General features: G+C 39.3%; 1 long non-coding RNA gene across 2 annotated transcripts in view; it reads right to left on the bottom strand.

Annotated features, from left to right (window-relative positions):
• LOC121890652 overlaps positions 1-25,840 on the bottom strand; it is a 35,377-nt gene extending 9,537 nt beyond the window's left edge. For both annotated transcript variants that reach the window (XR_006093870.1, XR_006093871.1), the window contains exons 1-2: positions 25,803-25,840; positions 25,379-25,556 (exon numbers count right to left, since the gene is read on the bottom strand). This is a non-coding gene — a long non-coding RNA (uncharacterized LOC121890652). The remainder of the gene's footprint in view (positions 1-25,378; positions 25,557-25,802) is intronic.
• Between the last annotated feature and the right edge of the window lie 853 nt (positions 25,841-26,693).

The following is a 26,693-nucleotide window of genomic DNA, read 5'->3' as shown; positions in this document are numbered from 1 at the left end:
CTTTCAAACTACAAGCCCTAAATTTGTTACGTAAGCTTACCATTAAAATTTTTTAGTCTCCGAGCCCAAGCCATGTAAGCAGTTTTACAACTTAATAGTAACCCTCATGACTAGTGATCAGTAAAATCAGTGGAGTTTTTTCTTTAAAAAAAAAAAAAAAAAATTTGATAAGATTTGCACATTGTTAGAAATATAAATTCTAATTTCCACAGACACAAAACTCACAAGGCTGCTCTGGTATTCATGCAGTGTAATAATATTTATATTGCAAGTGTGTGCGTGTGCAAGTGCCTGACAGTGTATATGCAAGGAGTTCAAGATTCATGTGTGTAGTAACAAGAACCTATGCAAATGTACATCTGCAGGTGCGACACAAACTCAAGCGGAGCCATCGCTCGAGGGCCGCGCATGTAATTGAGGTCAGACCACTTGCTTCTCAGCCTTCGTCTCCAGTGGAGTCTCACCAATTTTTCTCTGGTCATTTCTCCAGCCAAATGTCCATCATTAAAGACGCCCGACAACGACGGCCGTAATCCAGCCCTATTAAGATTTCGATTCCCCTTGTCCTTTGAGGACAGGATGTAATAGCTCAAAAACATCTATTTGGGCAGATGGTAGTGGATTTATTAAAGGGGTGTATTTCATGAATATAACCTCATCTTATCATCAGCCAAAGCACTTTTGATTACAGGCTTTAATAAGTGAGTGTCTTTCAGAAGGGTGAGTGCCCTATAGCCGACTTGGACCCTATTGATTAACTAGAAGAGTTGGCCATTGGAATGTGTTCATTTCATCTTCCATTAGCGAGCCTCAATTAAAAACTGGTAGAAAAGGGGCACACACCTGTAATACGACACCCAAATGCACACCCAGGGAGTCAAGGGGACCTCTGAGAATATGAAAGGTAATGAAAGCACAAATTTCTGGTGTTATCAATGCAGCCTCTGTGTTAGCTTCTTACAATACTCATAGGAGGGAGATAGGGTGTGAGTGTGTGTGTGTGTGTGTGTGTGGTGTGTGTGTGTGGTGTGCTTCAGGGGGTTATGAATGAGTGTAGGCCAGTCTTAAATGCATTTTGATTTATTTGTGTAGGGGCACAATATTTTTCCTCTACATTAAATGCTGGCTTGGAGGCTAATCTTTACCTCTGAGTGGAGGCCTGGTTTGGTGGAAAGGAGGAATTATTTCAGGGTCAGACACTGCGCACATAAAAGCTCTGGTAGTGCCCAGAGTTGTTGTTTACTGCTTTGGGAAGTGGCAGTTGGTTTTTCTTCAGGGTTTGAAGCTTTAGGCTTCTTCCAAGGGAAGAAAATCAAGGAAGACCTCGGCACGCAACATGAAGACATGGGAGACATGCATGATGAGTTTTAAAGAACCCTGATTTTATTATCATCACTTTTCCAACAAAATAATGGTTTCTATCAGGAAAAAAAGTGCATTGCAGCTCACTGAGATAACAAAATCTGCAAGCCACCCCCGCCATTCGGTCACACAAGGTTCATTCCTTGATGGCAGAGCTTTAATTCATTTGTCTTGTACAGGGCAACTCCTTGACCTTGTGGATGGAGATTAGTGGTGATGAAGGCTATCAGGCACCATGCTCCCCTCGTCTAATAGAGCAAGAGTTTTACATAGCCAATTATGTCGTTTGCATTCCGCTTGTAAGCACAGTTCAGTCAGGGCAAACCCAGTCGGCTGTGGTATATTTGCAGTAGTAAAATATCAGGGCCATTTGGACAGAGTGGGCCAGACCTTAATAATTATTTCGTAGTTGCTCTTGTTTAACTTTCATTTCTAATTTTTGTGATGTGGGTAATTAGTGAGAATTCAGCTGTTTCATTAAAAGCAGGATTGGAAAAGCTATCTGAGCAGATTATAAGATAAAGACTTTCAACGTTCAACCTTATGTTGTTCTGCAACCTTCAAAAAGCTACAAAGAGGCCATTCTGTGCTAAAATGCTACTGTAAAAAACATCCACAGCCTTAACAGCATTTTTGATCAGAGGGTACAGAATGTACAAGTGCAATTGTGAGCCATTACCGCTGCAATTATTGTCAGCCTTTTGGTACTACACTCTGCTGTTCTGGTCCACACATAAAAGTGTAATTTTTAATCTTCAAAAACAGGACTTGAAATTCTGATCTGAGGGGAAGTTCAGCCTCACTGTCTTGTCATCAGAAGGGGATGTAAAGAAAGATGATAGGTATAGAAGAGACAAGAGAGTGATAGAGAAATCTACTGTAATCAATAGGTGTGTAATTGGAAGCTGTCACTTAAATGTTTTAGTATCCCGCAGTGGTAATAGCGGCTACAGTAAGGCAATTTGGTTGAGGTGACTAAGAGTGTATTCAGCTGGGCTTGTGTGGCATGAGGGAACTGTTTTCTCTTTAACCATTCAGAGCAGATGCATCTTTGATAGCGTTCAAATGACAGCACACTGTTCGCTCATCAGAAGGTGCCAGGCTCACTTCTATTGATTGGAGATCTTTTCAAACCCCACAGTTCCCAGAAAGATTTGATGGAGAATGATTTGCACATCAGGTCTTGTCAAAGCCCTTTCTAAGTTTCACTCAGTGCACCTCCTGATTCTTGCATGTTTAAGTTTTTGAGCTGAATCTGAAAGAGTAAATGTTAGAGTCCAGCCGTAGTTTCATCTGTGGGTTTGTACATGAGAGTGTGAAGAGAAGACACTTTTTGGAAAGACCCATAACCATTAACTGTTCCATGGCATTTTGAAATATATTATTTTGCAATTAGCCTAATGGAAAAAGTCATCAGATTAGGAAGCAGGAGGAACGTATTCCATTAAGCTCTCCATAATATATGTATATTAGTGGTTGTGGCCTACAGGCTCTCACATGGTTAAATCTGTTCATGTTAACAGAGTACTGGACACTACTGAAACAGCAATGGATGGGCATTGCATTTCTGTGGATAATTATGTATGTAGTTCTAATATTCCTAATAAAAAAGTACTTTTATTAAAGTAAGTATTTTTCTTTATTCTAAAGAGACCGGGGATATGTTGCTAGAAAAATGCAATCGATATCAAAGAGATATCAAGAAATTACCTCAAAGGATATTTAAAATTTTAGGAAATACACTTCCTCAAATGTCAAATTATTCCTGTAAGATTTCCTGGGGAAAAAATAAAGACTGACTTCTGTAGGATGGATAATTTTTATAGTATAGACTGCGCCGATGCGGCCTCGTGATTTCAGAGGGTGACAGATGTCAGTGAGATCATCTGAAACCTGGTCATTTCCTGCCATTGCCAGTCACACGGCAGCACCGGCTGCCTGACTGGGTCCCCATGGATAAGCCGACGTTCCTGAGCAGGCTCTTAAGTGGGATCCGTGATGTCGCCATCAACCTCTCTGTGCTGACAACACACTGTGGTTGTGACGGCTGCGAGCCCAGGCCCGTCCCCCAGCATCTGTTCTGTTCTCTCACTTGCTGGCTAGTTTCTGCCTGTCATGCCAGATCTATCTACATGCATCTGTGTTTCTGTCTTTGTACCTGTCTACATGTGTAACTGTTCCTGTCTTTTGCGGTCTGTCTCTTTTGCTGTGTGTATCCGTGAAACCCTCCACCTGGCCCCATATCTCAGGGTTCTTGTTATGTTGTCAGTTAGCCTCCTTGTCTGAAGTGGTCACTCAAACTTAAAGGCTGTTGGTTTCAACACTCTGTCATCCCATGTCTGCACTCCCATTGCTGGTCTTGTCATCAGCTACTGATACCTTTAACAACCACTTTACCTGTTTTCAGCCTCATCTGTATATCTCTGTATTAGCTTGACATGCCCACATTCCCTTTTTTCTGTCAATACAACAGTATGTGAATGTTGTAAAAGGCTCATCATGCTCATCCCCAAATCCTTCACCTGATGATGCAAGCATAGAACGAGCCTAGCAAGAAAGAGTCAACTTCATCCCCAAGATCCCTAATTATTCTTTTTTTTACCAGATATAACAGAGAGACTGCAAAAACTGGATACAATGCAGTACAACTTGTTCAGCTTGTGACTGCGCCCAAGATTTGGAGTGGTGAACAAAGCCTTCTTATACAATAAAAAGAGTATCGATATGTGTAATGGTGTATGTAAGCAAGTACGTTGAGATAAGATTGAAAATTAGTGAAATGGTCATTCAAGAAAACAGCCAGTCTGTTGGTTTGCACCAGATAAAAATCACTCTTTTTGTTAAGTGAGCTGTCATTAGCTCCAAAAAAGCAGTTTGAAAAAGACCCTGTTGCGAAGTGGAGGGGTCTTGATCACCTTGAAAGGGCCAATTTTAAAATAATTACTGGTTTCTCGTTTATTATCCTTCTTATTACATTCCCACTTACAAGGCAGCAATTATTTGAGAAAATTAGGTGAGTGCAAGGCCAAGTAATTTAAAAGTTTCTACCAGAACCATAGTTTGGCCAGACCAAAACCATAGAACCATTCAAGGGCCAGTCAAAAACAGCTTGTGATATGATAATTAAATATCATACTGAAGATTTCAGACCGGCCACCTGTTGGGTCAAATCTGAAAATCAGGAAGGTGAACAGCGACAGGACCGAGATTCCCTCCTGGAACTTGTACATTACACACCACAGTATTTGAAATATTTGCGGCCACTCAACATCCAAAAAGAAAGGAGGCGGGGTGGTGAGGGGTAAGGGGCTGAGCTATGCAGCTTCCAAATAATGAGGAAGGAATTAATTCAGTTGGGATTTCTAATTCTGCCAGACTGTGATTAATCCCATCAGTAAACAAAGCAGAGGTCATCGTGTTTTGGAGAACTCCAATTAGAGAGTAATCAGTGCTAATCAGACAAGCTGCTCACCGGCATCTTGGTGATTTCGGCAGTAAAGGGCTCTCCAGTGAATAGTCTGCCCTCCACACTGAGAACGACCGACCCACACTCTGTGATCCTGTGTTAAGGGAGTGGGAGGCAGAAGAAAGAGAGGAGGCTAATTAGCGGTGCCATTCATTAGCGGTGGCGTGTGATGTGTGCTTGGGTGGGCTGGCGAAATGTGAGTGTTGTTCTGATGTGATGACATGCTTTAAGTTAGTGTGTGCATGAGGTAGTTATGTGTACAGTGAGCTCAGGCACATTTATGTCTGTTTACGATCTCTCAGTTGACTTGCTAAGCTGTAAGAGTCAAGAATTAGAAACGTCAACAAATCATTTGCCCAGAGATCACCAGAGGGCATACTGCTTCAGATGTAAATGAACAGTGACTCACTGTTTTCTTCCACTGTCCGGCCTTGAATCATAAAACTTGCCTTTGCATGTGATGCCAGCTTTCAAGGGTAAAGGCCCGCCTAAATGAGATTGTTTGCCAACTGATCTGACACATTGCATTTGCAACTACAAAGGAAAAAATATATTAATTTTTTACCCCTTTAGAATAGTGCACTGCACAGAAAGGTGGCCTTGATGCATCATCTGACAATTTACTATCCACTGTCACGAGACCATTTCTTATTGGTAGCTCCTGCACATCAACAGCACAGTCCTCCCTCTTTGTGTCTTTCTTTCTCTCTGTAGCAGCACGATTGGTCCACAGGGAGCCCTAATCAAATAACTTGCAGGCCATTGCAGCTGCCATTTCAGCCATTTCGGTGGAATACACACAGATGCTGGGTGGGCTCCCTTCTGGCCTATCAGACCAAACAGTGATGTAAGGCTTTACTCATCACTATTACCTGTCTCAGCATTGGAGACATTTATAAGCCAAGGAGTGCGCCGCAATAATGAGTTTGTGTTTATTGCTAACATGTTGCCAGTAGAAATAGCAGATCCTAAGTGATTTGTGAGTTTAATTCCTCCACCTGGCCCTCTGATGGCCTATTGTCCCCCTCCCACACCCCAATATACATAAATGACATGTTAATGACTCGTAGACTGATAATGGCTTCTGTGGGCGGTGATTTGCTGGGTTCATTCGTATCTCAAGGTTATCTCTGAATCATACTTCTGACTGTGAGCTGTGATAGCTCAACAAAAATCAATAAGAACTTTTAAGTTGTTTTAAGTTCTCATTCTGTCAGACAAAACAAAAGGATTTTGTTTTTGTCTTAGGACATCGGGAGGGTTTCTGATCAATGTTCATTATGTCATTGACAGGCCTAGATTGCTTTCTTGAGCACTCTGTCTTTATCCTGAGAAATGTGTAGTTAGATGACCCAACATGCTGCAATGTCAACAGCTTTTCATGGTTATTCATTTTCATATGCCTCGCATTCCATTTGCATTGCACAGCAAACTTAATTCATTTTTGTTATTCAAATGAAAGTTCTGAAAGAAAAATCAAAGGGTAAAGCCACAAACAATTTGCTGACACTATATACCTTTCTTGTTCTGTTGCGTTTGTAAAATCCATTGCCTAAAAAGAAGTACTGTTTTGGGGCAGTCGACTTGGCTCCTTTAAAAGAAAAAAGCACAACCATAGCCCTTTTGCCTAAAAGATTGATTAAAAAAGAATGTAGCCTCCTCTTGGCTAGCACAGCCTCCAATTAGCATCTAGTTAAGCTATTTGGAGTAACGTTACTGTGGAATTTGAAGGCAGTCCTTTGGGAAAGTCTTTCTCGCTGAGGGAAGAAAGGAATCCTTATATCCTCCTTAATTAAAACATGATTTACGCTTAGTCCCAGCTATGAAGTTGCCTTTGATGGTTCTTTTGTCAATTAAAAGTAAGTCCTATGGAAGATTACATAGCACTCATTACAAGCAGGTTATTCTCAAGGACATGCAAGTTCTGGCTTTCAAGTAAGGAGCTGCCGGGTGGGTTAGTGCAAGGACACAAAAACTCTTATATCGAGGGCTGGCCCCTCAGAGTCTCTCACACCTCCTCATTTTCCTCCCCCTCTGTCTCTTAGGCTCTCCTCCACACAAACAAAAGTAGATGTCTCATTGCTGTTATCAGATGCGCGCCCCGGTGTTCTTCTCGCATGTAACGGACATGGTTGTTATCAGCTAAATCCTGGGCTGCACATCTGCCAAAGTCCTCACGCTCCATTTACGCCCCACCATCGAAACACCAATACAGCACTTATGCACTTTGAAAAAATCTTAGCCTGCCTGAAAGAGAAGGGCAGCATGAATATTTAACAAGGAAACTGCTTTTAGATAGTGGCAGGTAAAATAAAAAAAGGTGGGTCTGGCTGGTCTAAATGTCTCCACCTGATGAGGCTGAGACAAAGACCAAGCATCCAGCTGCCCTCCAGCCACCCCCTAGCTGTACTCGGGACATTCATTGGCCCTGACGGAATAAATAGTAAGTCAGGGCACTGAGCGGAGTGCTGGAGGTATTCCTCCCTTTGGAATTCAGCAACAGAGTAGTGTTATGTCACCAAAGTTTATTTGGCGTCAGAGAAATTCGTACACTTTCCTGCCATAAATCCTCCGTACACTCCTCATACCCCTAATGGAGAGGCTGAAACCAATTCGCTCAGTTTTTCCCCTTTCTGTACTTTTTTTGTGCCAGCTTTAATTGCTGTTCCAATGTTGCCGTCAGGTCAGACAAGAAACACTATGAGCTGCTCAATACTCGGCTGCAGATTCAATATTGCTAATTCCCATTTTGGCCCAGAGAAAACAGCAAGCCATGATTTAGGCTGACAGCCCAACAGCAGAGTATATATTTGAATGAGACCATAAGATAAAAGACCCCTTTTCCTGACATTAGTCACCTTGCACCCTCAAAATCTATCACAATATGGTTTCATTGCTTCCCGAGATTTCAACTGCCCCTCCTTCTTCCGACTAGGGGGGTCGTATGTGTAGATTGGAATAGAAATTGACAGGATCAAATAGGATCAATTATTAAATCTGCTGTTTGACAGAGGATGAAGTAGAGGTGAGTGGGGAGAGGACGAGAAAGGAAGAGAGAGAAGCTTTTCCTGTGTTGGGTAATATCTTTCATGGCTGGGAAAAAACATGGAAGATTTGTGCACTCGGGTGGGTAAAAAAAACATGCTTGTCAGTAGCACGATTGACAGTTTATTTAAGAGGCCATTAACTTTACATATGCTGCTTTGAAAAGACATACATACATAACAGATTAAGGCCCAGAGGCGCTGAGTTTCCCATATCCACTATGCTGAAAATATACCAGATTAAGGCAAACGCTTCTCTAATGAAAACATATATTTATTGACAGATCATTTCAAAAATGGGAGGTTGGTGTTGCTACTTACATCTCATGGTGTTCTGCTAATAGAACCATTAGAAATATAACAAATCTGACAGCTTGACCTTTCGAATTTCATGTTGTCTTACAGAAGCACCTCTTACTTTAAATCACTAAGAAACTGTACATTAATCATATGCTGTGCATTGTTTTGTGCTGTGAAATGTCAGCTTTGAAGGTTGGACCAAATGATGGAGATACAGTCAGGTCTAATAACTCTTCTGCTGTGATATAATCAACGCCCACTGTTGGCAAAGGCATTAAAACTTTTAACATTTAAATAGATGGTTTGGTAAACTTTTTATTTATGGAATTACATTTTATTAATTTATTTGTATAATATAATATATAGCAGTGGAATGCTCTGCTCAATAAACAAATGTGTGTCTGTAATAAATGACTGATCAGTTTGATTTTTAGGGCAAATAATTTTGATAAGAGAAAAGAAGATCCAATTTAAAAACATGACAGGGGTAAGTTCACTTTGGAATTTATTTCTGTCTTCCAGCTTCAATCTCAGAATTTTGCTATTTCAAGCTTATACATTTAGCGTTTAAAACAACAATTTATTTTGATGCAGCCATGTAATTTTCATATGCAAACAAGACAGCAGAGAGAGACAACCTTTACAAGCTTCTTCACTTCTTTTGCATTTTGCTAACAGGCCATGTTTCACAGGAAAAAATATAAAACAGACACTGTTACTTGACAAATATTTCCATTACAGCTTAACTTTTATTATTTTTTTAAAAATTATTTTTATTCATGCATTTGACTTCTTCTTCTTGTTTAAATAATGGGTGGCACGGCACTGTGGCCTCACAGCAAGAGGGTTCTGGGTTCAAACCCACCTGCCGGCTGGGGCCCTTCTGTGTGGAGTTTTGATGTTCTCCCTGTGCCTGCGTGGGTTCTCTCCGGGTACTTTGGCTTCCTCTCACAGACCAAAAACATGCAGGTTAGATTAATTAGAGACTATAAATTGCCCATAGGTGTGAATGTGAGTGTAAATGGTTGTCTGTCTCTATACTATATGTTAACCCTGCGATTGACTGGTCACCTGTCCATGGTGTACCCCACCACTCGCCCAATGTCAGGTAAGGCTCCAGCTCCCCCACGACCCTCTTGAGGATAAGCGGTAAAGAAAATGGATGGATGATTGGATGGATGTTTAAAGAATGCAATTGTTCTAAAATTAAAGAGAAGCAACATCCTCTTTGAAATAGGAATAAAAAACAATAAGGTTTATGGAAAATTTGGATCTTAAATTAAAGTAAAACACAAATTGCTCAAGGTTGCACAAGATCCGATGAGTTATGAATCACTAAAATTCTAAAAATATAAACAAGTAAGTAGGAAGCAAGTGTAAGTAATAGTTTTTTTTAATAGTTTTTTTTGTAGGCGGGAAGGAACAAGCTACATGAGGCTTTGCCTATACATATTTTGTCATTTTGGATCAATTTATTGTCGGCTATTCATGGAATTAGTTGACAATAAGATATTAAATATAGAATATTACCAACTTTATCCTTTAATTTTGAGAAACACAAATTGCAAAACAAAATTGCCCAACTCAAACATTAATGTGTTCCACTGCATTAGAGGCTCAGATGAAATACTGTCCACTTGGAAAAAAAAAAAAGGTTGGATCTGACATCATATTTCACCTGGTACATCAAGTATTTTACCCTTTTTGGGCAGCAGGGTGGCAAAGTGAGTACTGAGGCTGTCCTTCATCTGGAAGGCCTAAGTTGACATTTCCATGACAGGAAGCCTCTGCACTGCTGAAGAGTTTGTCATGTCCCCCACTGCCACAAGTGCTGAACCTTTGACCTGCCGCTAAGTCGGAGGCGAGTGCATACCACTGTTCCCGGACCTGAGTAATATCACAAAGTTCCTGATCCCTCATTTGTTCGTGTTTGAAACAGTTTGGGAGGGTGTCATGGGTTTCCAGCTCTTTTGTTTGGTGGCATCCAGCTGGGTTAGACAGAGGACAGGGCACTGAGTCAGCACAGCGAGGCGGCCGCAGCGAGGAGCTGATTTAAACCACCACCGAACCAGGGCTCAACTTTCATTAGCCGTTGTCATTATTCCCCGGCCGCTGTCTGACAGATGGCATTGTGGGATATCGGATTTTATGGCAGGTCATCTTTCATATCCAATTTCTTTTCCCATTTGATGAAAAGTTCTCGCTCCAGTCAAATTCATTTTGCAGTTTGAATATTGATCGGACTCTGCACTCTTTCTCCTACCCCTTCTCACTCTCTTGCTCTCTCTATCTCTATCTCTCTCTCTCTCTTTCTTTACCAACATCAAATGCAAGTCTCTTAAGACTTAATGGTCTCTTGCTCTTGGCGCTCGGTCTGGAACACTGGTGCTTGTCTCTGTGATGTACAGTGAACCACCATGAAAAAACATGAATAAACATGAGGTGAATTTGGAAGTCAATTAATAACCCTGCATTTATCAATTCTCACTTTTCAAGTTTGCATTAATACAATCATTCCCTGTAATTACTGTAGGGCCTAATTACCAGAGCACATTTAAATAAGATTGAATCAGTAATGCAATACAAACAAGTCTAATGGCATATAGGAGCACGGAGAGGTTATAATGCTGCTCTACCTAATCTATTATATCAGCAAATCCTTTGAGGGCTGTTGAAATTAGCTTTAGCCTCACCCTGAAATAAATTGATGGCTTTTGAAAGGTACCGTCCGTCTCCCAGCCACTCCGCAAGGACATTAGGGGTCAAGATCTGGCTCTGATATGGCAGCACTGAGCTTTTATTCCCTGACGCTTTTTTCATTTCGCAGACAGGATATAGATGGGGGATCAGTGGAGATATTTTGCCTGTGCAGACGGTGACCTGACAGAATCCTATTCCACCTGTTTGCACTGACAGAACCGTTGCCGGAAAATGGCCGAATGTAATGACCCATTAAAAATTCAGTGTCTGGCATAATGAGATGATCGTGTCCTGCCAGTAGTGTCTTGGATCTGAGGAACATTGCATAGAGGGGGTGGGTAGGGGCGCGGGGGGGACAATATTACATTTTAACTGATAAAAAGCTTGAAGGGGACTGTAGATATAAGTAGATCTGGTAGATGAATAAGTCTTTATCATGTAAATATGACTTGCTTCAGCGCAGCTGGGAAATATGGGGCCTTTGGTCAGAATGAGCTTTGTGTCAAATTAGTGTAAGTAATGGCTCATTTCTGAATAACACGATTTACTAAAACAACCTATAAAATGACTTTTTCAGATAGGCACAAAATGAAACAATCCAACCTAAAACTCGCAAAGCATGAAGGAACAGATTTGTCTTGGCGAAATATTGCAATTTGAGAGGTGATCAGGCATGAGATAATGGAAATCTCAATCTGGACCTGTTCATTTCCAAAAACCCCTTTCAGCTCTCTGGGGCTACAAGGCAAGCTGTCAGCATGGTGCCACACAAACGTTCTGAATGCAAAAAATGTCATTGCTTGTTTGTTTTTCTGCTCCATCAACTTGGGTCCCACAGAGGTATGTCAAATACTCAAAAAGAGTGCTGCAGAAAATTAGCATTACTACCCCTTTTTTTCCCCCTCCCAAACCTCACTTATATTCAATCTGCATTGAGACCGACAAGCCAGCTCCCTTCTGTGATAATGCATCAGTTGGACATCATTTTCCATAACAATCCCATGGGAAGCTATGAGATCTCCATGGGCCAGCAGGGTTATCCACTCATGGACTCTGGGCAGGACTGGCAGGAGTCAGCCATAAAGAGCCCCTCGCCAACCTAACAGTGCATGAAACACAGAAGCCTCCTTGGTCCACTGGTTCTCCCCAGGGCGGAGGTGAATGGTGAACATCACAAATAGTAGGATATATGTGTGTGTATGTGTGGCGCATGGGTCTGAAGAACAGAACAGTAATGTCTCCTGCACAGCATCTGTCCAGTTGCCAGGGAGACCTTCATCCCCTTTCGGAGCTGTGGAGCGAGACATCACAAAGTATGTAACAACGTGGAACCGAGCTACGATTGGCTGGCAAACGGCCCCCAGCGTTGTATCACAAGTGTGGCAAAAGAGCTGACTGCCAAATCCTGTCGTCACGGGAACAAGGCCTCAGAGGTTCTTGGGAGACTCTTTGGTGGAAGAGGAGAGACAAAAGTGTTCCAGTCTGCGTGCAACTTTGGGCGATTACCACTGGATTTTTATATTATTTTTAGGTCACTGCCCGACTTATTGTCCAATCAGCATTTAAGGTGTGTACACATTAAGACCTTTTGGTGACAGAGTGTATGTGTATGATAGGGCTGTACATTCCTTTTGTCTTGTCAAGCCTTTTGTCTTGTCAAGCCACTTTGATTCATTGCCTTTAATGAAGCATCAAAAAAGGTTGATGATAACATGCCCATGTTAAGCAGGTATAATGTTTACCAGGGTTTCTGCCAGAAAAGTTGTTGGGTTTCTCTCTCTCTCGAGATGGCACACTCACTCTACACAACCTACGCACTGGGCTATTCCTTAAAGGAGCTATGCTACTTATGCTACATCTTAAAAATACATTAATACAACATACAATAAAAATTCCCCACCAAGCTTGCAATACACTAGTGGAAACCCTGTTTACCATGTTCACCATCATGATTTAGCGTGTTAGCATGACAAAATATGCCAATTAGCACTGAACACAAAGGACAGCTTTGGCTGACATCATTATTTGTTTAGATACTTAGTCATAAACTAAAGTATTGCTCCCATGAAAAACTTGACCTGATGATGACACTTGATGAAAAGTTAAGGGGTCACCAAAGTACAATACCTCCAGAAACACCGCAAATACTGCAGAAACATCACTCAAAACCACAAATGTCATCCTTGTAGTGGTGCAAGAGGAAAGGTTATGGGATCACCAAAGTCAGTAGGATCCATCATGTGGGAACCATGAATATCTTTACTAAATTTCATTGCAATTCATCTAGTAGTTATTGAGATTTTTCATTCTGGATCAAAGTGTCGGAACAATCGATCAACTCAACATTGCCATCCAGAGAAAGTGTCTGAAAAATACAAAATTTGATATTACAGTATATGGCCACAGTTGAGCTATCTGCCTGTGTCTGTTTTGGGCTTTTAGCAGGATCAAACACACTCACAAGCATAGAAAGCTGCTAAAAATACTCATCACTGAATTAAGTTCAAGTTTAAATTTTAGATTTGGAAATTAAAATTGTTGCTTGCCTTTGCATTGATGATTTATGTGAAACAATTTGAAATACTCTTATACAGCTACTTAAGATAGATCAAAGAGTCATGAGTGCCAAGTAGTAAGGGAGTCCTTTCCACCAAACTAAAAGGTCACGAGTTTAATCAGTAATCTGAAACCCATGTGTCCTTTTAAACACGTCTTAGAGCCTTGTATTACCCATTTTTTAGCTCACCCTTTGTCTCTCTGGTTACAAGAGTCACTTGAATGTAAGAGCAGATGATCAGATAAGATGGTGACTATTCACTGACATATGAAATGGTAAATGTGGGGGTTTACAGGAAAGTAATTGCAACAACAACCAAATGGCGAAACCAGCAAGAAATAAATGAGCATTAAAGCTAAACATACAGACAAGCTCAAAAATATGGGTGAGCATCAGTATTGCTTTTTATGGCAGATTGTCTGTGCTTCCTCAGGCAAATCTAAAGAGAAACAGGCCTTTCTTGTAGAGGCAGCAAACAAATCAATTGATTATCGCCTGCTGATAAGCAAGCAGTACGGAAAACAAACACCACAAGATGGCGGTCACAAGAATATATAAAATGGGAGTAATCTAGAAAATAGAAACACTAGAAATTCCCCTTGTTTTTTTTGTTTTGTTTTGTTTTTAATACAATGTTGATATGACAGCATTTGAAAACATGTGGTGGTCATTTGGTAAAAAAAAAGAAAGAAAGATAAGTATCTAATTATCAGATGTCACAGAGGCTTAACTACAAATGTGAAAAAGCAGGCAAAATAACCTACAATCACAAAACTCCCATCTTCAATCACGTCTCTGTACACACATCACCTGGCAATGGTCTGTGTGAGAGAGAAAAAAAATATAAATACACACAATATATCAATGATAGACCTGCCTCAACAAATTTCATTGGGAGGGGGGCATCTATATCACACCCCATCAAGTAAAACAACAATCTAATAGAGAAAAAAGTATATAGAAAAAATAGAGATATTTACAAAAAATATATTGTATATAGAAAAAATGTAAGTTTGTAGGGCCAGAAGGCAAAATACAATATAAATCTCAAGGCGAAAAAATATACAAAAAAAGCACCAAATCTACAGTCATTGCAAAAATGCATAGCCTATATATCTGACTCGTCGTTTATAGTTAATACACCTGGTAGTCATCAGTCCCAATCAGTCACAAAAAGGTTTCAAATCAAAATACACATTAAGACCTTTCGGTGACAGAGTGCCGAGTGTATAGATGTAAAAAGCCTCTCTCCTAAGAAGAATGTTATTAATGTCACCCCCTTGTCTAGGTGCAGAAACATGTTCAATACCAATATATCTCAAAGTGGGCAGATTGTCTTTAAATGCAATGAAGTGGACCGCAACTGGATTTTTTTTTAACATGTTGTCTTATGCTTCTTCTGTGTTCAGCAATGCAAGTTTTTAGACAACGCTGAGTCTTTCCAATGTAGGCAAGTCCACATGGGCATTTGATCATATAAATAATGCTTTTGGTATTGCATGTAATGACATCTTTTTCTTTGAGCTGTTTACCAGAATGGGAGTGACTGAAAAAAAACAAAAAACAAAACGTGGAGCGTGTTGAAGGATTTCTTAAGAAATGTTTTCACAATTTTTTCAAATTGTTTTCCCAATGGAGAAAACTGTAAAATACACAAAAAACCTATCATCTACTGGTTGGCGCTTGATATTGAGACATTTATTCTGATCAACATTTTTAAATTTGTCAGCAGCAATTTGAATCCAACTCTCTGCATAGCCTCTTTCTCTGAACCTCTGAGTCAGAGCAGAACTTTGTAGACTGTAATCTTGGTCAGAACAGCAAATACACCCTAACCTGTTAAATTGACTAATAGGCAGACTCCTTTTTAGAGGAGTAGGATGAAAGCTTTCACCATGCAAGATAGTGTTTTTGTCTGTGGGTTTTCTATAGAGATAATTTTTTAAGTCCATGACAATCTTCAAAAATCAAGCAAGAAAGAAGAAAATTAATCTTAGAACAGTTATAACTTGCAGTGATATGAAGATGGTTGTATTTTCATCAAGAAATTGATGAAAATTGATGAGTTCATGTTCTGTGCCCAGCCAGAGCAGGAAAGGGCTTTGTAGGGATTAACAGCAGAGTCGAATACACATTTATGTTCATAATGACCCACAAATAAATTTGTATAAATTGTTGCCATAGTACTTGACTTATAGGTGCACCCAATGTAACCTTAACTCTAAGTGCCATTTTTTTAGTCACCTTCTGGTAAACAGCTTAAAGTAAAAGATGTCATCACATGCAATACCAAAAATGTTATTTATATGATCAAATGCCCATGTGAGACTCAGTACTGCCTAAAAACTTGCATTGCTGAACACAGAAGAAGCATAACTCTAATGATCAAAAAAATCCAGTTGCGGTCCACTTCAATGCATTTAAAGACAATCTGTCCACTTTGAGATATATTGGTATTGAACATGTTTCTGCACCTAGACAAGGGGGTGACATTAATAACATTCTTCTTAGGAGAGAGGCTTTTTACATCTATACACTTGGCACTCTGTCACTGAAAGGTCTTAATATGTATTTTAATTTGAAACCTTTTCTGGGATTGATTGGGATGACTACCAGGTGTATTAACATTAAATGATGAGTAAGATATATAGGCTATTTTTTTGGGATTTTTTTCCCCTTTGAGATTTATATTGTATTTTGCCTTCTGGCCCTTTACCAATCATTAGATATTTTAAAACTATTGTTGTATGGTTGTTTTATGCTTTTACAATGCTGTTGTACTACAACCATACATTGTGTCTATATATATTTTTCTATATCTCTCTATTTTTTTTCCCTATTAGATTGTTGTTTTACTTGTTGGGGTGTGATATAGATGCCCCCCTCCTAATGAAATTTTTTGTGATAGGTCTATCATTGATATGATGTGTGTATGTGTATATATATATGTATATATATATACATACACACACACACGCACACACACACACACACACACACACACACACATATATATATATATATAAATATATATATATATATACACATATACATATGTGTATTTTTCTCTCCCACATAGACCTTTGCTCTAGGATGTGTGTATGGAGACCTGGGTGGTATTCCATAAAGTAGGTTTAGTAAAAACTCTGAGTTTGTTAACCCTGAGATGAGGGAAACTCTGGGTTTTCAGTTCCAGAAAGAGAGCTTACTAAAACTCTTACAGAGCCAGATACGTTGTTTCCTTATTCATTCAGTCCGTATCAAAGCGCATATCGAGGCGAATCTAAATCCTGGTTGAATATTAGTTTGTAACTCAAGGACTTTCTAAAGTTACCGCTTTTATGCACATCAGTCATTTCTTTGAATAGCGGTTTTTGCCCTCAAATTTAAATATTACACAGCATGAATTCACCCTCAGCTCAGAATAAAACATCTGCATGTCCTTCTTTTATAACACTGACTCTGTGCACACAAGACAGCTGTCAGTTTGTTAGAGCAGCTCTTGCACTGAAATATTTATTGCACATAATGTGTAATCTCAGTTTAAATTTAAACAATCAGTATGAAGCTTCAAACAGGTAAGACCAATGAATAATTATTTCTATCACTCATGATGTGATTGGTCACACTGATGGAACATAATTCCTATAATGTTGGAGGTACATATATGTTAATATTTCTGTGTGAGCAGGATTGAGCAGCATCACTGAATGCTGTTGAGCTAAGATACAAATAGATGTCTAAACATTTTAACATCTACTGTGTTTTAATCTTGACGCCTTTTCAAGTGCAAATCACCAAACACATTATTACTGGATCAGATTGTGAGCTTACAGTCATGTCTCTCTGTTTCTGATCTATATATTTCTTAAATCTTTAACTATATTTTTCATCTTCTGCTGCTGCCTCCTATGTTTTGCTCCCGTCAGATTAAAGCAGAACAAATATGTTTAAAATGTGATGTAGGCTACAGCCTGATACAGTCAGATTCCACTTATCATCCATTTAGGAAATGTAGGTCTGGTAAATTATTAATTAATGGACATCCTGAATAAAACTTTATTGACACTTTTCCCTGCTCTGACTCAGGCTCTATTTTTTTAAATATAAATGTATACCGTCTGCATACTCATGCATTAATATCTCTGTGTCCACTGGATTAAAATGGAGGCTCTGCCTCCTATTTACCTGTTTCCATGGTGAATCGTAGTATCAGAGCTCCATTGATGATGGCTTTTTATTGTCATCATGCTTTCATGAACATAGTTAATTAAACTAATTGGTAGTTGATTGAACTAACTCAGATCAGCTGTTCTGTAACCGAAAACTCAGGGTTCATCAATTCAAGTTCAGGGTTAGATTCAGGGTTTGTTAAACCCACTTTCTGGAATACCACCCTGATTGAAGATGTGAGTTTTGTGATTGTAGGCTATTTTTCCTGCCTGTTCATGTGTGTGTTTAAGCCTCTATGGCATCTGACTGTAAATGATAATTAGACACTTGTCAAATGACCACCATATGTTTTCAAATGCTGTCATATCAGCATTGTATTGTTTTTTCAAAAAATTGTGAATTTCTTTCTTTCCATTTTCTGGAGTACTCCCATTACATACATTCTTGTGACCGCCATCTTGTTGTTTGTTTTCCCTGCTGCTTGCTGATCAGCAGGTGATAATGATTTGATTTGATTGCTGCCTCAACAAGAAAGGCCTGTTTCTCTTTTACATTTGCCTGAGGAAGATCTTACAGATCGAAACATTGCCTCAAAAAAGAGAATAAAATTATTTGATGGGAGCTAAACAGCGTACAGACCTCATTCCTTTGTATCCTGCAACAAATTTTTTTGTCTTGCACTTGAATAATTTGCCTGGATGTGTGCACACTTGGTCCCTCTTCTGGAGATTGCCTGTGCTTGCCATCTGCTTCTTTGATGCCTGCAGTAGCCTTCTGAATGCCAGTTTCTTCAGCCTCAGGCACGATGCTATCTCAGGGTAGACAGCTCATTGAGGGCACAAACTAATCCCGGTGATGGGGAGGAAGGCAGGACTGTGATGCTCTACTTCCTAGTAATGTAATTTTAAGACTAAATATACTGTTTTGTTGAACTTCTTTGTCCAAATATATATATTCTTGACCAAATAATCTCAACTCAAGGTCCAGAATTCTTGAAGAATCCGAGCAGCAACCAGGACATAAATACTTACAGTACATGGACATTAAAGGGATTAGAGGGTTTTTTATGTACTGTTTTGACATCAGCTCGTTAGCTCATTGCGCATGCCCATAAACGGCTGTCCCATCTGTTGCCTTTGTTGCTAAGGTTGTTGCTAAGGTTTTTCCATGTGTTGTTTGTGTTGTCCGCTCTCATATTTTGAATTGGATTTCAGCTCAAACATGTAAGGATGTATTTGAGAAGTTGGCAATTTGAGTAAAGAACGAGAAAAAGTTTATTGCATGGTTTTTTAACGTAGCCTCTGGAACCGGCGGAAGTGTCCCGAGAGGCCACTTCCAAGAGCTGGCCAATCAGAGCAGATTGGGCTCCATGGGAGGGAGGCTGCATAAAGGGTCAGTATGAGTTAAATAATCATGCAAATATGCATTAAATGCCCCCTTTAAATTTTCATTAAATCATCCATACCAAAATAGTGGACGTAAAAGTAGATGTTCTATGTTGCTCTATTTTTTCGTATTTTTTCCAAGAAGCCTTCGTGGTTGTTACTCCCATTCCAATCAAATGTTAAAAGCTTGGAGAAAATTAAATGTCTCTAAAGAAGGAAGCTAGAATTAAAGATAAAAGTCAAAGTGTGCTCTTATTCCGATCTCAACTGCACTTTGATAACAGTTGTATGATATATGACATAAATGTTAATTCAAATGCATACATTTATTGAGGGCCCAAGGCTAAGTTAATATATCACAGTGTTGGCATTGACTCTGACAAGTGTAATACTTCTCTTGAAAACCAACAATTTGAGTCAAACTCAACATTTCTTGTCATTTTTTCTATTTTTTGAGTCATTGGATTTATTTTTGACATTTTAGAGCACCAGCTCAACTATCTGCCTGTCACTCACGTGTCAGAAACAACAAAAGCCAAAAAGTACATTAGTGGAGTGGAGCGATAGCACTTCTCCTCCTGCAGCTTTGAGCGGATACAATGCTCTGCAAAAGAGCCTATCGCTTCAAAAGAACAATTTTTAGATGAGATTGAACTTTCTTTACAGTTAAATCAGATAATATATCAATACAGCCTCAAATGATTGTTCATTTGTTTCCACCACATTCCTCCATGCACAGGGTCCAGAGATTCAAAAGACGTTTAGCCATCAATAAAGACACTTCCTTTTGGGCTGTGAGTCAGTCAGTGAATTGCAGAAAGGCCTGGCCGTTAAATGTGTGGGAAGATAATCTGGCATTTTCATAGAGGAATATTAATAGGGGCCATGGCTAACTTCACAGGATTTTTTTTTTTTTTTTCATTTGGAAATTGGCTCGTCCACTGAGGTGCTTTTGAAAATGACTGCCAAGCTTCAAATAATTAGGCGATGGTAAATATTTCATGATGGAGTGATTTTAACGGTCCTAAAATCTTTGTTAGCTTCATAACTAATGCGAAAATAATGAAGTGACTGCTTTGTGGGCAATAAATAATGATATCTTACACTGGAAGCATCCGTGTTATTGTCAAAAGGGTGTGTTTGAACAATACGTTAAACAGAGACAGGAAGTATTTTGGTATCAGGGGCAATATTGTAACGTGCTATAAATGGAATTTAGTAGGCATGTAAATTGATGCCTCGCTCCAGCACTGGCTCTCATATGAAGCATAAACAACAGATGTATGAAATAAATTGATGAATTCACCCTCAGCAACAACATTTGATGCATGTAAAGCGTGGGCTTCCTGTTGCTTCATTTGACTCAACCACATCTCCAATGAAAATGCCAACAAAGTTCTTTTGGACCTATGCACCACCTGACAGCTTGAGAGGAGCTTCTGTGCCAATGACCAAAGCTGATTTATAGTTACTTCACTTTCTGTACAATTTTTCTAATTTAATGTGAGCTGCTGAATTGGCAACCTGGTCTCACAGTCTGCGTCCAAAAATAACTTTTTATTTCATTTTATTAGTTTATTTGGGGACAAGGACAATGCGGAAAAAAAACATAACAGATTACAATAACATGATACAGATGTGTTGCATATAGGATTTCTAGCCAAGGCTAATTTGTGACCCATGTCCCTTTACACTTTGAAATTGCATGCAGTTGATAGGCCAATTTAACGCCGCATTTTTAATCTTTTCATGTGTCATTTAACTCTGTTGGTGAGGTTTAGGCACAAAAACCACTTGGTTAGGGTTAGGGAATGATCATGGTTTGAGTTAAAACCATAAAATGCGGTAAAAATGTCCCAACATGACACTAAAAATCTCTAGTTAAGAGACTTCTGTTGGTGCTGCAAGATGGACGTGTAGAGGTGAGCTCCTCAGAGTTGGTTTTCAAAAGTACCTCCTATCAATATAAAACTAGCATTAAAATCAGCTCAACTTAAGTATGAAAGGAAGGAACTCACAAAGAAAGAAAATGTATAAAACGGATATGGCCGACGTCTCTGAACAAAAAGAAATTGACGACAACGAAGAAACAACAGCAGGAAATGCTTACGCTAGAGGGTCTGACATTATTCTCTAAAGAGCTAATAGATAAAAACAAGATATGAGGAGGGATCTTATTTTAAAAATGATGTCAACTATGAAAGAAGACCACACTGAGTTTAAAGACAAAGTTTTGCGAGAGCTGTAGAGTAAAAACGCAAGCATTGCGGAGGCTCAAACCCAGATAGCAGACTTGGAAACAGCCTGCCTTGAAATGAAAGACGCTGCTGATAGTAGTGAAACAGAACACGGATATGCAGGACAAAATAATGGATTTTATAAGCTGTTCTAGGAGAAATAATCTCTGTATTTATGGAGTACTGGAAGAAAAAAAGGGGAGATCAGTCACTGAATTTGTAAGTGAGTTGTTTAAAGTCATCTCACACTACCTGATGGAGTGGACCTCCAAATCCAGCAGGCTCACAGAGCATTGATCCCAAAGCCGGTTGCGACCTCAATTCCGAGATCAATAATAGTCAACTTTCAGCAGTTTCATGTTAAAGAACTGATCCTTAAGAAAATTTGGCAGAAGACCATTGAACTCAATGGCACGTGACTTAACTTTGAGACAATGGCTACACAACTGACATCATGGAAACATGCCAGGCATACAAGCCAATTAAAGCAGTACTAAAGGAGAAGGGGATCCAGTACCAGATGCCCTATATGAAGATACCAGTGCACTAGGACTCTGGACTATGGATCTATGAGAGTGCAGACAAGGCAGCCTGGGATTTGTATAAGCACGGAATCAAGATGATGGTGACAACGAGGGTGAGCGCTGTGACGGCTGTGGAGGAGCAACCGAATGAGTGGATGCCATGGAAACATACCAACACGACAGACAGCGAACCCCAGCATGCAAGAGGGAGACACATGGAGTTCAGACGAAGCCCACAGTGTTAAAAATGGAGGGATTAAAGAGATAAATGTGGTCTAGATAGATAATAAACACGATAGAACTATACCACGATTTCTGTATGACAGAGCTTGGGATTACATCTTGTTTTGGATGAGGCACCTACTGAGACAGAGGTATCATTTTTAGTGAGTAAAGCTACTTATGGCAATTAAATGTGAATACTATTTCCCAGCCTGAATTGAGCTTTATAATTCTCTTGTTATTATTTACACAATACAGATTTTAAGAATGTGCCTCTTAGTAGTTATAGCAATGATGAAGATGACAATTTGTTGGATTTATGACTTAATCGAATACGTTTATGAAACCAATAGATGGAGTGGTTTACATATGCACTAAATGTTGGACACTTTGAGTGTAAGTGGAATAACCAGTTTGTGGGTATTTTCTCACTACTAGGGAGGGCCCCTACAGTAATGAGGCACTGTACCCTCCTCCCACCAACAGGGAACGCAAGGGATGGCAAAATACATCCTTTTCTTTTGAAGTCACAAAGTTCTATGTTCAATTGATGTTTCATAGTTTATATATTCTCTTATGTTCTGGTTTGGATTGCAACATGACTCCATAAATAGAAATGAGAGAGATTAATATAAGATACTGTCATTGAATGTGAACGATTTGATTAACCCTGTTAAACGTCAGAAAATAATGACCAAATTAAGGAAAGACAAAGTGCAGATTATATATTTACAGTAAACTCATTTATCTAGACAGGAAAATGAGAAGCTTAAGAGGTTTGGCTATGCAAATACATTCTATAGTTCATTCCTCCATGGTTGTAGAAGAGGCGTGACCATACTCATTCCTAACTTAGTGAAATTTAAATGTAGCAAAGAAATCAGTAATAAGGAAGGAAGATATATTTTTGTGAAAGGAAAACTGGACTTTTTTTAAAACTCCTCTAGATGACATTATTTTGGAAATGGAGGGAATATTAATCTGTGGGGGTGATTTTAATATTGTGATGAATAATAAACTAGACACAACAAACAATAAGAAAAATAACAAACATCTTACAAAAATGATCAAGACGACATTTAAAGAATTTGGTATAGTTGACATTTGGAGAGAAATGCATCTCTCTAAAAGGGATTATACACATTACTCAGCACCTAATAAAAGTTATGCCAGAATTTACTATTTTTTATGAATAAAAAGGACCTATACAGAGTAAGGGAGTGTGAAATTGAAGAGGCGGATGTATCGGATCACTGTGCAGTTTATCTAAAAGTCAAATTAAAACTGCAGGAGAAAAAAACATTATGGAGGTTAAATGTTGGATTATTAAATAATAAATCTATTGTTGAAGAGATCAAAGAAAGAGATTACAACATATGAAAATGATAGTGGGGAGGTTAACCCTGCTATTTTGTGGGATGCTCTTAAACCAGTCATGAGAGGGAAACTTATTGCTAAGACAGCATCTATCAAAAAAGCTAAAGAAGAAGCTTATAAGAAGGAAAAGGAAAAACTGCTTGGAATTGAACAACAGAAGAATGCATGAGACTCCACATTACTACCAAAACTTAGGGATAGTATAGACAAATTATTAACCACAGAGATAGAAAATATGATTTCTAAAACAATCCAACTATGACGTGGGGCCTAGAACAACTAGATTACTAGCAAAAAGACTGCAAAAACAACAGCCAGACAGGACAGTTCATAAGATAAGAGGTACACTCACAAAGTGGATAGTTTATGAACCCAAAGAGATTGAAACTATCTTCAGGAATTATTATGAAAATTTGTATAGCAAGCCTCTGTCTGCTGACATTGACCAAATGAGAGCTTTTCTACAAACACTGGACTTACTAGAAATTGGGAAATATCAGAATGGCCTTCTGGCTACAGGGCAATCCAGATTTCTCCACCCTCTTTTTTGTTGTTGCTGTTTCTTGGTTTGTTCTTTTTCCTGTGTTTTTGTGTATATGTGATCTTTCTGTAATGGAAAAGCAATAAAAAATAAGGTATTAAAAAAAATCTCTGGTTAAAATGCCCGACGTTATGCTGAAGATGTTTGGTTGTGGTCTCAAACAGTGCTCTCCTGCTGCTTTTGCAACTTTTTGCCAACAAATAATCCAGCCATCCAACTAACCAGCCTCTTCCTAATAAGCCAAAAATCACCTTATAAAAATAAAGGAAAGTCACATTATATTGAGTATATATACTGTCACTTCCTTGGGAAGGATTGGTGTATCACCTGCATGCAAAATTGCACACAATTTGAAAGTGTAAAGTTGTGTTATTTGTACGCAGATTGAAGAGACCGGGTTGTGAATTGAGTTTCCACCTATTCCCACTTCAGGAGAAAGAGGAGAAGCCAGTGCTCTGTTTTCTCTTCACTTCTTTTTCCTTTCTTTCACATCCCCTCCCATGATTCATCTTTCTGCAGAGGCAGGTGTTCCTATTGAGGTTGATTTATATGAACATTTTCTTTGAAAATTCCACCTATAGTGGTAGATATGTTAATGCAGACATAGAACCATATCGCGCAGCTTCCCCGTATCGTCTGTTTAGATATTCACAGCATAATGTAAATGAAGGAGACTGTCTGTGTGCAGCACCCATCCAATTACTGTCTGGGATGCTAAAGGCTGCCACATGATGGACAGCTGAGCAGTCTGGCAGCAAAGGATCTGAAGCTTGGAGTGGGATCTACACTGGTGAGTGAAGGAAAATTGATTTTGATGCCAAGGCAGAACGAGTCAGGTGTAGTGGAAGCATGTTGAATTATCTTCAAACAGGAATAGTCACTAGTGATGAACAAATCAGTGACACACACTTACACACACATGCCTCTGGGTGTGCTCACCATGTGTGGTATGAGTCACAGAGGAGGTTTGATATTTTCAGGCAGGGAAATAACATGGACTAGTATTCCCTCTTTGCTCCTGTTCTTCTTTAGGGAAAAAAGACGCCACTATGGGCTGTCTCTTCCAGGACATTTTCAAAGAGGAGACAGTTGGTGGCTGCTGGCACTGCCACGCAGTGTTGCTGCTTCCAAAATATGGCGGCAATATTCATTCTGAGCCTTTTGCGAATTTCCAACAAAACCCACTCTCCACATCAAACAGTCTTCTTGGACGAGGATCACAGAAATTCAAGCAATCGCAGTGAATCATTTTAGATCCTAAAAATACAAATTATGTGGAGGAAGGCCCCTAGAATGTTCTGCATGATCACATAATAACAAGGACACACAGTGTCATGATGCAAGGCACCCGAAAACCAGGCCCATTCGATATCATCGACATGCAGTTTCAATCTAACATGTGCCACCTATTGGCAGGAAAAGTGATTTTAGAATCGCAGAGCTAGAAATGCTAATAAACAGTCATTATAAATCTTTCAGTAGTACTGTACCTCAAAGTACTCTCCTTGAGATATGGTACCCTTGTCCCAGCGCTTCTATCAGTCCTGGAAACATTTCCTGTAATCATCTTTTGTCACCATGTCCAGAGCCTGCTGCGATTCTTCATGGTTTTCTTCCACAGTTGCTAATCTTCTCCCTTTCAGTCCCAAGTTTAGTTTCACTCATAGACTGTAAAAAAATAATAGACGTAGCCACTGTGACGTCACCCATTGGTTTGCATTTTAACCGGCGCCAGCTTGGATTTTTGGAGACAGAAGTGACCATATTTGGATGAGAGGGTGGAGCTAGCCTAACACTAACTGCTAGCTTGGTTAGCACAGTGCATTTACAGTCTATGGTTATCTGTGATAATGCTAGTGCTAATTTTTGCTAGCGAAAAACAGGCTTAAAACCATTAAAACAAAATGTACTCACCGGAAAAACTGAACATCCGACTCCCTAGTGTCTTTTAGTACAACCAAATGCTGAACAAGACTTTTTTAGGTGACCAAAATGTTATGGTTAACTTTCATGAAATGAAAACACGTTAAAGGACGATGGCTATGCCTATACTCTGTGAATCTGGGGTTACACCATAGTTACGTTACCTAACCAACGTTGTTGCGTGGTCGCGACTTGTCAATCACAACGTAGCCACACTCCAAAGCATACCCTGCTTTATCGTCTATTTTACTCTAAATGGGACCATAATTTACAAAATGATTATCGTGCTGTATTGAAGAAGACTTGAAACCAGCGATTGAGACCATAAACTCATTAGGAAAGTGTTTACTGAGGTAATTAATCAAGTGAGAAGTAGGGTCATTTTCTCATATACAATCTGTCTTCTTTTTGGAGCCAGTCAAGTCGCCACCTGCTGGCCATTAGAGAAAATGCAATTTTAAGTCAATTCCGTGTTGGTTTCACTTTTCAGAGGTACCTGCTTGTTTTCACCAAGCTGTAGGCATACAAATCTGATAACTGCACCCCCGTCTTGTATGTGTAAAAAAAGGTGCAGTTTTGTCTAGAGATGATAGGGAGGTGGATGCAGAGGCCAAAAAAAAAAAACAGTTAATGAAATTTGCAGTGTAGGTCTTTGTTGCAGAATACTTTCTGCATAGCTAGATATCACTAGGGGTAGTGAAAAAATATCTTTTTTTGATGAACGGACTCTTTAAACTTGGGGCAAATATCATCAAAAATGTAATTTACAAAAGCTAATATTTGATGTGTTACAATCACAAGCTGAACTGGTGCTGGCACAAGTTTCAACATTTCAGCAGTATTGCTTTCTTTTTTTGCCAGCCAAACTGACATGTCTTCACC

Source organism: Thunnus maccoyii, chromosome 23 (assembly GCF_910596095.1).
Source record: "Thunnus maccoyii chromosome 23, fThuMac1.1, whole genome shotgun sequence".
In the NCBI taxonomy this organism is placed as follows: domain Eukaryota; kingdom Metazoa; phylum Chordata; class Actinopteri; order Scombriformes; family Scombridae; genus Thunnus; species Thunnus maccoyii.
Note: the sequence above shows the minus strand (reverse complement) of the source record. Positions and strands in the feature narration are given on the sequence as shown.